This window comes from Corapipo altera, unplaced genomic scaffold (assembly GCF_003945725.1).
Source record: "Corapipo altera isolate COAL_440 unplaced genomic scaffold, ASM394572v1 301, whole genome shotgun sequence".
NCBI lineage: Eukaryota > Metazoa > Chordata > Aves > Passeriformes > Pipridae > Corapipo > Corapipo altera.
Genome location: NW_020884926.1, coordinates 1,378,759 through 1,391,914, shown reverse-complemented (window position 1 = coordinate 1,391,914; position 13,156 = coordinate 1,378,759). Strand labels below are relative to the sequence as shown.

General features: G+C 47.1%; 1 long non-coding RNA gene across 1 annotated transcript; it reads right to left on the bottom strand.

The window, feature by feature from the left end:
* Positions 1 to 10,563: 10,563 nt before the first annotated feature.
* Positions 10,564 to 13,150, bottom strand: LOC113954127. The gene is made up of 3 exons (XR_003530110.1): positions 12,427 to 13,150; positions 11,784 to 12,282; positions 10,564 to 10,823 (listed from the first exon to the last, which is right to left on the bottom strand). It is a non-coding gene; the product is annotated as an uncharacterized LOC113954127 (long non-coding RNA).
* Between the last annotated feature and the right edge of the window lie 6 nt (positions 13,151 to 13,156).

Genomic DNA, 13,156 nt, shown 5'->3' with positions numbered 1-13,156 from the left:
TGAGAGGAGCTTGGACACCTCTGTGAGCCACATCTGCCCACACCCAGCTACTGCCCAAGGAGTACACTGTCATTTGAGCTGGCTCTTGGCATGGATTTTCCTAAATTCATTAAGAAGAAAGTAATAAATCCCCACTAGAGCCATTTTCCACACCAATATACAGTGGCTGTTAAAAACCACACATTTCCAGTGGCAGGTTCCTTTCCCCCCCCCCCCACAGTAACCTCCCACAAGTTACTCAACACTTTGTAAGAGGCATGAACTCTGCAGCACTGAGCACTTATCCCTGGTAATTGGTGGAGATAAGTCTGCTAAGCAGCTGAGCTGGGCCTATTTATAAAAGAGCTACAGCTAAAACAGCAGCTCTGAGCTGGACAGGTCCAGCCCCGACCTTGGGAGCTCTGCCTGGGAGGCAGGAGAGATGTCCCAGGTTGATGTACCAGCTCTTCCCTCCACAGACTGAAGGGCCAGAAGAAACAGAAGAGTTTTGGGTCCCTTTTAAGCTTGTCCTCCCCAACACCACCACCAGATCAGTGTGGCTCGGCTCTCTAATCCAGGTTGTGTTCCCTCTCTCCCAGGGAAAATAAAGAGAAATGTTGGCAGCAACTTGAGAAAAATGAGCATAAAAACATTCTGCTTTTTTTTTTTTTTTTTTTTTTCTAATGAGGCTCTCAGTTCTTGGAAATACAATTTGACTGGCTTTAGATTAACAAGAAAGATAATTTAACAAAACCGCTGTTGTTTGACAACTTGCACAGAAGATGTGCCTGACACAGAGAGGCTCTGTTCAGTCTCCACCTACACCCCAAACCTGCCTTCAGCAGGAGGTGTTTCCACAGAGCAGGAAACAATTAGCAAATTGTCTCTATTAACATCCAGCAGGGCTGAGGAACACAGTTCTTACCTCTCAGCCTCAATTTCAAACAGTCTCTGATGACTCAGAATTCCTGAGGAATCACGAGCAACAAAACTGTGCCACAAAGTTTTAAATTCTCTTGAAAATGGTGGCACGTGAGTGTGACAAACAAGTTATTTCTCAGTGGTCACCCAGTGACACAAAGGCAGAGCAGTGTCCCCAGCATTGCATTAATTGTTCAGGCTGATCACCAACACCTCCAGTCATTACATAAATGTCATTATCCCGATTTTAGGACTGAACTGGATTAATGGACTTGCACAAGGGTTAATAAACCTGTATCCCAGCTGAGATAAGCAATGGGGAATGTTGCCCTGTAGCCCCACACTCAACCCACTAATGACAGAGATCTCCTTTGATAGCATCAGGGGAGGATTGAGAGCTGCTGGCAGCCAGGAAAGAAGGGTTAGCTAACACAAGTGGAGAGGTTCTGGAGAAATCCAACATGTGGAGGATCAAAAGAGGCAGCCAGGACTCACCTCCTGTGTCCCAGCAGGATGTGGAGAAGAGACAGAGCTGTGGAGAACAGCTTGAGATCCAGCTCAGGGTGTTTGGGAGGTGCTCTGTCTCTCCTCGTGTGACTAATGGAGTCTGGGTTTGTGCCTTCAAACCAGATAAAAACAATGACTTTCCTCTTGATCCATCTTGTCAGGGCTGTAATCTCACTGGCACAGGAAGCTGTGTGTGCCTGAGAAGCAAGAATTCTGCAGTTTATGGGTTTCCAGTTGCTACTCTACTAAAAAGAACTCAAAAACTGGTCTGCTTATCACACCATTTCACTGTTCACAGGAAAACTGGGGATTCTCCTAAGGAGGGACCTTGACTCTTTTCAGGAAAGCAGCTCGATTAACTAGAAAATGTAAAAGCTTCCAGCTGCTACAGTTTCCCAGATGATTCTACAGGCAAACTGCTGCAGCACTGCATTTTAAACCCGGTTACCAGCCTGGTCTGCAGGCCTGAGGGATGAATTCTGTTTTCTGTAGGACCCCTCTGAAGTCCAACACCCCTTAAACCTGCTAAACTTTCACACTGGCAAAGTCAACATCGTCTGCAATTCCAACCGGGGAGACTAAAGGCAACTCCAGGGAAAACCTGCTCTTGGTTTTCTGTAAAACCCCTTGTCTGGGGAGGTCTGGGAATTGCAGTTGCTTCCTGCCCCCAGGCCAGCAGTGCTTCCAGCATTTATGGCAGGAATACAGGAGAGGGGTTGGGATATCTCCTTACAGAATTCTGGCTCTCAGGATTTCCAGGCTGATGCTGTATTTGTGTGCCCTGGACTGTCATGGGAACACACCCCAGAACAAACTGCTAAAAGATACTGAAGTTGCCATTTCAGCCACCAGCTGGCCCTTGATAATGGGAGGGCTGATGGTGGTTCTGGGGCTTTTCCTTGCCAGAAGTCACCCAAGTCCAGGGAGGAAGATAAACACCCTGTTGTCAGACTGGAGGAAGTTGGGTCACGAGTTCCATAACTGCCCAAAGCATGAAAACAGCCCAATGAGAGAGAACAAAACAGTGAAATGGCTCCTCTGCCTTCGATTCCTCCTCGTTATCAGTGTCCCCAGTGCCACTGACAGACCCTTCTGCAGCCCTGCAGTGAGCTGAGAGGCAAGAATTCCAAGTGGAATGGCCAAACCCTGTTCTCCCACTGCCAAGGGGGAGCAAGGGAGGGAATTGTCCCTGCAGGCCCTTCCTAAGTGCTGTGCTGGGGTGAACTCCTCATGTTCAAAGGGAAGGGAGGTGGAAGGAGATGGAAAGCTCCTTCTTTTGCCTGGGTCACCACAACAAAGCCTTATCACAACCTGGCTGGTTGCAGCGAGTCCCACTCCCTGTGCACTGCAAACACACCTTCCAGCTGCAGGGGCTGATCCCTGTGAACTCACCCTGAGTTAACACAAACCTCTGTCCTCAGAGTCACCCAGGAGCCCATCTGCAGCTTGGTCATTAACAAGAATTTCTTTGCAGACCTCAGACACTGCAGTTCTAAGTTCAAGAGCTGTGTTCTCCACAATCAGCAAAGTCACTGACATCATTTTCCTTGGAAGTTACCGCTCCATTGCAGTCCTTGGCTTATCAAACAGAGCCTAATCTTGTATTTAACACTGGTAAAAAACCCCACAAAACAGTCCCTGCATTAAAAAAGTTGCTCTTCCTCTGTTATTTTTTCTTGTAATTGAGGCTTTTTGTTCCTTTGACCTTCGGGTTTGTGCTGCCCTATGAGTTATTTACCAGCACAAAAAAGAGTTCTAAGCAGTGACTTGGGATCACTGCGGGGTTTTTTATTATTATTTACTTATTTTTTCCTTAAGAAACCTGAAATCTCGATGGAATAACTTCAAAGGTAAGTGCCTGGACCCCGATTTGCTGCTGAGGGTCACATGGAGCCATCCTGCTTTGCCACATTAAGGCCGATGCCAGCACAACGTGGACCTGAAGAGACAGAATTAATGCTTGGAAAAAAAATTCTGTGCAAAGGGAAAACTTAAATATAATCCTGAAAGCAGGAACATCAAATCAGTCGATGTGATCAGAACAACACAAATGCAGAGGAAATCAGCCTGGAATCCAGAAGCTTCAATGCAAGGTAGGATTAATTCTGAATATAAGCCTTGCATCACACTCTTGTGACTGTCAAAAGCAGACATGAAAAGAGACTGGTCTCTGCCAACTTCTGGTTCATTTGCATCAGAATTCTCTATAGCCCAGCGTTATTAACTTCTTCTTTTCATGTATTCAACTGCCTTGTATTCTGCAGATGCTCAGATCACAGATGCATTTGAAAACCTCCCCACTCAGCCCCTTTGTTCTAGAGCTCGGAAAGGTGCTGCAGATATCCTTTGCCTTTGCACAAGAGGAAACACACCTGACCAAATACCCCTCACCAAAGAACAGCCCACGCTGGAGTTAAATGATCCTTTTCTTCCTCGGAAAAAAAAAGCGGGGTAATTTTACAGATAAAAGAATGACACACTCAGACCTGCACCTGCTTTTCCAGTGGGTGAAACCACTGGTCCTGCTCCCTCCTGAGAGTGACTGTGGCCCCAGGGGAAACCTCTCCTTTCCCTGAAACACTGCACTGGAAAAAGGACCAGAAAAAAGCCCTGCTCTGCTCCTGGAGGGCTGATTTGTTCTCATGGTTACTGACTGGCTTCACTGAGGCACCAATTTATTTTCCCTCTTTTTTTGTTCACAGATGATTTTCCTAATTAGATGGCCAGGCAACTATTTACAAAAAAAAAAACCAGCAAAATCATCAGAATATCATCCAAAATAACATCAGTGTGTACTGCCCTCTCCCACCAGACCTGTCTGCACCTCACTCCCCCAGATAACCACCTCTCAAAATCAGTGTTTCTTTTTGAACCCATCAGATTCAGTGTTAGTTTCCTGCAAATCCCAATTTCTTCCTGTACAAATTCTCCAGTCCTGGCAGCATCCCCCACTCACCATCACAGATCCCAGGGCTGGTCCCAAATCCTGCCTTCCCTTCCTGTTCTGTCCCTGAGCATTCATTCACCTGAGACAGCAGGGCAGTTATTCAGAGAACACACAAGTCAGTGCTCACAGATCTGGGACTGAACAACTCCCAGGCACGGGAAAGGAGCACTTGGTGATGGGTCAGGGGGTCACACACTGCTCTGCCCCAAGGCAGGGGGGGGTTTATCCATGGCATGGCCAGCAAACCCCCCTCAGGGCTGGTCAGAGGTGCCACAGCCCAAGGAAGGGACACACGGCCCTTGGGATGGGGGACTTCAGGACAGGACAAGCTGTGTCTGTCCCCAGGCCAGGGGCACCCAAATTAGGTAGAAGGTGCAACTGCTGCTCCTGCTGCACCCCTTAACTCTGCTCCAAACCCCACCCAGACCTGGGCAGTTCTTGGGGTGTCCTGTGCAGGGCCAGGAGCTGGACTCGATGGTCCTGATGGGTCCCTCCCAGCTCGGGCACACTGTGTGATTCCCTGATCCCCTGGAAACCAGGGCAGAGCTGCTGTAAGAACTGCAGCAGTGCCCTCTAGTGCTCCTGGCACCGGGCAAAGCTCATAACTGAACGTTTTAATGAAGGCCAGAAGGTTTTCAAGCCCCAAAGGGGAACCTTCCCCAACTCAGTAACACTGCTCCCCCCAGCCCTGGGGCCCCCCAGCCAGCTCAGCTCAGCTTTGTCTTTCCCAGTCAAGTTCCCTGCAGGTAACTTTGAGGAGCCCACAGAAGGCTGGGTTTACTACTCCTTTACACACTGGCTGTAAAGATTGAGTAGCACAGAAGAAATAGTAGCTCCCCCTCATCCTTCATGTCTGTAAATAAGTGAAGGTTCAGGACAGCAGCACATTTCACCAGGCACTGAAGAGGGACAGAGGGACATGGCAGGAGTTTGTATGAAGGTTTTACAAAAATATTGTCTATAACACTATTCCCTAAAAACAGCAGCTGTACATCCCCAAACCCCTGTGAAATACCAGGTGCTCTGGGGGGAATATTCCTCGATACAATTGGGAAAATCACGGGGTTTGCTGCCCAGCTTTCATCAAACTGGCCTCTTACCACATGCTCTGACCTACTACACACCATAAAACCACTGAAGACCAGCTGCTATTCCCATATTTTGGTGCCTCCTTTGCCCTTGGGCCACACCTTGGCATTGCAAAGCATTTGGGATCACTGGGACCAGTCCCCAGGCTAAAATGGGCACCAGCACCAGGTGGCAGCAGAAGCCAAAGCCTGGTTCTCTGGAGCCCCCAGACACGTTGGGCTCCCTGCAAACACAAGGTTTGCTCCATTATCCAGCACCACAGCTGTTCTCATGCTCCTCGTGGGAAAATATCATGCAAAAGGAGGCAAATCCATCAGTTATTGATTGGTTATCCGTGTTCTCCACTCTGTACTGTGTGTGTACAAACATGCCAGCACACACAAAATCCACAGCTAAAAAGCTCCTGCTGAACTTTAAGGACTTGCTCCCTACATCTCATATTTTATAAAATATTATTTTGTTAAAAATATATAATTTTATCTATTATTTTATAAAAAACCTCATAAAATACACCTGGAAGTTCAAGCACATTCTGTCAAACATCAGTTATCGTCAGTGACCAGAAATCAAACTACTTAGATGTCATTAACCTGATAAATCATTACACAGTTGTGACTACAGGGCCAGAAGTCAGACCCCAAACCTCCTCCAAGCTCAGGAAAAGCAGGATTTCATGTTCACACATGGCAGAGGCTCCAATTCCCAGCAGCTGAAGAGTCTGGGCCTGAGCACTCATGCAAGGAAAGCTCCTGAATAATGCACAGCACTCCAGTGAGTTAGTGCTGAAGGCACAGGCTCTGTCAGCATCCCCAGGGGTTGGATTCCAGCAGCAGCAGTGCAGGGAGCTGTCCTGGCAGGCTGGAATACAAATTAGAGTCACTTCAGACTGTTTCAACAGCCCTGGGTTAATAATGGGAGTTGCTGGCTTTGTGACATGGAGAAGGAGGGGAGCAGGGGAGAGATCCAAGCCACTCTCAGATGGGATGCAGCTGCCCAGTTACGTAATTTTTCAGAGCCCAGACAATCATTTTATGACCTGGCCTCCCTCCAGAGCTGGGTGTCCACACTGCACAGCATTAAAGCCTCCCAAACAACCCCAAACTGGCTTAGAGATCCCTGGGATGTGAGTGCAGAGGATGAACTCGGCCAAATAGAGCTCTAAGATCATCCCTCTACCAGAATAAACTGTAAAATTAGGGATATTTGTGCTCCCTCTGGCTCACACCCAAAGGCATCACAGTTAAGGCTTCCTCCCACACTGTGTCCTGCTCACCCCACCCTGACCCTGCTGCCATCACCTCCTGGGGCTCCCTGGGGTGGTTCTGCAGATGATGGGAACTGCCCAAATCCCTCGGATGTGGGGCAGGAAGGGAAGGGCAAAGGAACCCACGTGTCCCTCACACAGAGCTGCAGCTCAGGGGCTCTCACTCACCAGCACAGGACAAGGGGAAATCCCAGCAAAGTGGAGGAAACTCCTTCCCCACAGGAGTGTGATGAAATCCTTTGGGAGCTTTTGCCTTTTTAGCTGGAGAGACAAGCAAGCCCTGAATGATCGAGGTGGCAAAGGGCACACAGAGATTCGACATGGAGATGGTTCAGATCAAGAGGCTTCTTTGCAAACCTCACCCTCCAAAAGCAAGTGAACTGCTGCTCCTGCTTGCCCTTCAAAACATGAGCAGGGAGGCACTAGAAATAGTGTATTAATAACTTAAACTATTCAGAATCAGCACGAGAACAGGGAGGTTTTGCAGTTCTCAGCAGTTGTACCACTCACCTTAACTGCCTGTTTTGCACCACAAACTGTACTTGAGGAGGTTGGTGGAAGGGCAGAGACCTGACAGAGTAATTTGGGCTCTAAGGGCAAGGGGGATGCAGCTGATACACTGCAAAACAGGCCCGAGGGTTTTCATTTATATTTTTCAGTGGAGAGCGAGAAATCAACTCTGTTAATTCAGGCTCTACAGCTTGGAGAGGAACTTCCACTTGCAGAGGATCAGAGCTGAGGTCAGGGGCTGCCTGGCTCCCATCTGGTATTTCTGGTGAAGTTACTTGTGGTGCACAGAGCTGTGACAGGCTTCAAAGAACAGGAATGATCCTTTTGCTTATGAAAGTTTAACCTCCAATTCTGATAAGCTGTTCCTTGAAGTCTATCTGTAATTGCTCCATTTCCTGCCAGCACGTCTGATGCTATCACTTGATTGAAGGAAGCCATGGGAGGAGGGAGATAGAACAGCTTGACAGAGTCAGTTTTTAATTCCAACATCACTTTTTAGAGCTGCCACTGAACCAGCCTGGCCAATGCATCTCCCTCATTTTCCACCATCTGAGTGTTCTTGGCTCTTTGGCCTCCCTTTAGAACTCAGTTGTAACTCATTCCCTGGGCAACTCTCACCCACTTCCTGACAGCAGGAACCTGGGACAAGACTGGCCAAGCTTTTCAGGATGCAGTGGGTTAAACACATGCCTGATGCAAGAGGCAGATGAAATATAGAATTGTTCAATTAAGTGCTGCAGTCATCCTTGGCAAGGCTCCCAGATCTCTCATTAGTGCAAACTGGTGTCCATCACTCCCAGAGATGTCACTCCTTGAATACTTATTGTTCATTCAAGGCTCAGATCCCCAGCAGGCAAAGAACAGCAGCTATTTCATCACTTAAACAGTTCTTGTGCTCCAAAAGAAAACCTGCGGGGGCCTGAAGGGCCCAGAGGAAACGTGGTGCTCTTAAGGACAGTTCAGTGTCTCACCTTAGGACTCCTCCCTCACCTGTTTTTTGTTGCTTTCAGAAAGAAACCAGTGCTAAATTCTCAAACACAAGAAAACCACAAAGGCTGAATTCTCAGTGGCTCCAGGAGGTGGATGGCCTTCAGCTCCAGCAATCCACCAATTGTCACTTTAATTCTTCTACTGCCACAGGGTGGGATGAACTGTCAACCATTTATTCTAAATTTTGTCTCACTCTTCCCATGGGATTAAGCAACAGCTTGAGGGAGCCAAGGATCAAATGTGATTATTCCCATTGGTCCTTGTTTTAGTTTTGCTTATAATATCACAGAAAGTAAATCAATAAAACAAAGATAAGGAATCTATGGTGGAAAATCCATGGAAGTTCAGAAAAATACATGCAGTTACGTGTCATTCCAGTGTGACTCACTGTGCCAAGCGCCAGCCAGGGGAGAGAAGGAGCTGCTGCTGCTCCTCACTCACCAGGAATCCTTCTTGTGCAAAGGAGACAAAAACTACATATTAGAATTCTACAGATCTTAAAATACATCTGTTTTTATAAACGAGGACTTGGGATTTCTGTGCTGGTTCTCTCCCACACCACAGTGTGGATCAGGGCAGCCCTCATTCCCATGCAGGAAGGCAGAGGTGCTTCCCTGCTGGACAGCACTGGGATCACAGGGATCTCAGCACGAACACCCTGTCCATCAAAATACCTTCATTAGCGACTCCAGATCCCAATTCCTACTTAGAGCAGAGGAGGAAGGCTGGGAGAGCAAGGAGTTGGGATCAGAGCTGTGAGAGTGTGTCAGAAATACTGAGAGGGAGCTCAGAAATATTGGGGGAGACAAGCAGGGAATTACTGAGGCTCTTCATCATCTCCATCCATTAATTCCTAACCAAGAGCTGGATTTGAAGCTGTCCAGCAGACCCTGCTCCAGGCACCAGTGGCTATTTTTAACCTCTCCATCCCCACCCACTCAAGTTCCTACATGAAACACTAGATAAGAAAATCCCTGTTAAAAGTAAACAGGAGGAAAAGCTTGGTTTGTTTGCAAGGCTTTATGGAAAAACCACAACACCCTCAGTGGGCTCTGGAGACACAGGGAGGGGGGTTTCCATGGACCAGGAACTCAGCCCAGGCTGCTCTGTCACTCCTGTTTTCTCTGCTCTGAGAAACCATTTCCTGGGGTTTTCCATGTTTTCCACCACCAGATGGAGCTGCCCCGTGTGTGCTCCCAGAGACCTCAGCGTGTCACCACCTCCTCCATCCCTTTCGACCAGACTTTCCCCTCCCTTATCTCCTCTCTGAAAAATCGGTGACATCTCCTTTGGGCACTCCCAGCTCCCCAGATGACTCCCCACCTCTCGGGGTCAATCACGTCTCACTGCACTCAGCTCCAGCAAATGGCCTGATGAATAATTGAGGGAGGAAGATTCTCTTTGTTCTATTTTATGACAAAAACTGTCTTGGGTTGAGGCAGGAATTACTTGAATGAGTGTCGTGCAGGGCCTGTGTTTCCAGAGGGCGAGTTGTTAGCAGCCAGCTCTGAGCAAGGAGAAGCTCACCCAGGTTTTATTCACATTTCTGTTTTTCCCAGCTAAGTGGTAATTTTACAAACACTGACTAACTATCTCATACATGCTTTAAAAGTACTCCCTGGAGACCTTTTAGCATTGACATTTGAAGAAAAAGCTGAGTAGGCAGTTCCAGAATAATTCAACTTGGCTTTCCTTTAACGAGCATATTTTGAATGGGCCCAGATTATTAAAAGAGAACATCAACTCCTGATCTGGGATCCCACAGTTTGTTAATATTTGAAGCTTTCCTGCTTCCACTGAAATGATTTAAGCCCCAGAGCAAGTGCTACATGAGGAAACGTCCCTGGTCTGCATGAAACATGCCCAGGGCACAGGCTCAGCAGGCAGCAAAGCACAGCTCCAACCCCGTGGGCAGGCCAGGAATGTGCCAGGGCTGCTCCAGCCCCTGCCAGGAACTGCACATTGTCCCAGCAGCTTCCTGGAGAGAGGCTTTAACCAGAGCAGTCAAGCCTGGAACTGCATCCAGCCACCAATGGGGGGGTCCCAGCAGTTTGGAGATGCTTTTCAGCCCAATTTAGGGGTTCCTGGGGACCCTTTTATCACCCCAATTTGAGGATCCTAGGTGGTGGGGGGATGACCCTTTCCACTCCGAATTTGGGGGTCCCAGGGGTGTTTTCTGTTTTGGGGGTCCAAGATGTTGAGGTTAAAAGGGTCCCCCAAAACAACCTGGACCCCAAAACTGAAGGTGAAAATGGTCCCCAACAGCCCCTGAGACCCCAAACCTGGGTGTGAAGGTCAGGATCAAAGCCCTCATTCTCTCACCCCAGTGACTGATGGAACAGGCCCAGGGATTCTGGTTTACCAGTGGATCCCTGGATACAGGGAATTCCCACAGGACAGGGCCATTTGGGGCAGGAGGGACAGGGAATGGACTAAAGCCTTCCCCCTTCTAGAATAGTGAAACTGAAATCTATGGTTTAATTTTTCCAAACTTTCTCCTACAGCCCCAACACAGAACAAACTCAGCTTTTCACATCCTTTGGAATTATGACACAGTGGAGTGTAAATCCAGCTCAGATCCACTGGGTATCCTGATGTTTAAGTCACAGGCAGACTCTGAGGATGATATGAAGAGAAGGAACACAGACCATCATTGTGCAGAAACACACAACTGCTGCTGCAGCTTGTTCCCCAGTCCCTCCCTTTTCTTCTGTCCCCTCTAATCTGAACTCATGGTTACACCTCCACTACAAAGTGTTAATCACAAAACCACACAGGATCCTGACTTGCCTCAGACCAAGTCCCACAGAACTCAGCATGGGTGACAGGTTTTATTATTCTTAATTTACTCTGCCACTTCCCAGAACCCAGATTATTCTATTTTTAGCTCTTACAGGGCATGATTCAATCAGTCACTTTAAGTGTGTCTCACAGCTGATTTCAAACACTCAGGGCACTCAAGGCACAAAAGGAAGACTGTCCAACTCACTTTTATTTTTTCCTACTGGCAGTAGAACTTCAGATCTTTTAAAATACATTTAATTCACTAAGAAATTAAAGGCCACGTTGGGCACAGAAAATATTTTAAGTCCTAACTCTGGGTACTGAGGTTGAGAAATCTGTTCTCTCTTCCTCCACTCCTCCTTCCCTGCAGCTCCATGAGAGGATTCCAGCCCCATGGAAGTCCACCATGTTACCAGGACCAGGCAACTGTGATTCCCTTTTTAAATCACAAAGTTTCACGTGTAACAGAACCCTCTCTGTAATAAGAGCCAGCTGCAACTGTTTGCATTTCAAATAAATCACAAAGGGCTCCACAAGGCACAAGGAATCACTGTCTTGGCAGGTATTTTATGGCCAGCATGGGCAGGACACAGTGATGTAACACATGGATTAAGACAGACCATGCCTTCATTGATTTTATTACAGACCAGACAAAGTCACACGTGAGACGTCTGTTGGCATAAAAATATTCCACACGAGCGGGGAAAAAACCCCCCAGTTATACCATTTGGAATTGGAAAAGACAGAACTGGAATTCCCAAATTTAAGCATTTCCAGCCATGAGCTACTTACCAGTGTGTGGAATCCAAAGGCCCAACGCTGGCAGTCCATGGCTGCTGGTTAAGTCATGTCACCATCATATTTTCCATACCCACAGCTTTTCAAAGCTTCTCCACTGAGGCTGAGAATTTCCATGTTTGGTATGAAACCAAGCCATGGCACTGGAATTTCTCTTGGTCGATGCGAAACGAGGGAAAATACACTTTTGTTTGGGTCAGAACAGGAGACTTTACTCACTGAAAATGCAAAACAAACCCCTCAAGTCGACCGATGCCACATTGTTAAACCAAGTGCTGTTCAACACCTCGTGGCAGGAACCTGCTCCTCTGGGTATGAAATCCTTCCTTAAAAGAATTATTTTATCTAAAAGTTCTGCCCCGTGGGGAGTTTGTTCTTACTGAGCATGAAAATGGCACTGACTTACCCTGCTCAACACCTACAGCAAGGACAACTGAGCTGCTGGGGCCAGATCCTCACAGGGCAATAACAAGATTTCCACTCAACTCTCTTCCTATTCAAGGACACAAAAGTTTTAAGAGAAGTTACTGAGCATTTTGCTTTGATCTCCTCCTTCAGGTGTTGCACTCGCATCCCACAAGGCATTTTTGGGATGGGTACCACATGAACCACAGTGGCCACTTGCATTTGGAGTTACCTGCACGAACCATTAACAATCCAAGCCACTTAAAAACACCAAACCATCTGCTTGGGGACATCATTCCCTCCTCTTGCACGTTTAATCTCACAACTCCAATCCTGCCACAGAAGCTGTTTTGTGGGTTGAACAATAAGCTGCAAAACAGATCAGTCAAAACTCATGTCAAACTGCTTTATTACATCTTAAATAACATTACATTTTAATATAGTATCTATCTTGCATCCAGCTTTCTTGAAGTACACTGACTTTAAAATTAAATACAAAAGGTGAAGAGGGATACAGGGCGTGGAGAAAGCTCTACAGAGTAGTTTCATGAAAGAGAGTAAGAGGGAATTCATCTTTTATGCCAAATCCAGGCCTAACGCACAATTACAGCACATTTTTGTACAGAATGTTGCAGAAAAAACAAAATGGAGAAAAGCTACTACTGCTGCTAGGAAGGAGCATTTCTGGATACAGTGAGAAGATAGGAAAGTTTAACAGAACAATCTGCTGTCCAAACACTGCTGCTTTTAACATTTTATTTGAAAAGAAAGCCAGGAAAACCTGCTCATTACAAAAATGACTCTGATCAGATGCAAAGGACTCATCCTGCAAGAGGAACTGGCTGTGAGGAACTGATTTTAGAAAGAAGATGGTCAAGGTTCCCTCCTCCCACTCCCCAGAATCTTTTGTTGACAGCGATTGTTTGAACAGGCTGTTTTGTTTTTTTTTTTTTTTTTTTTTT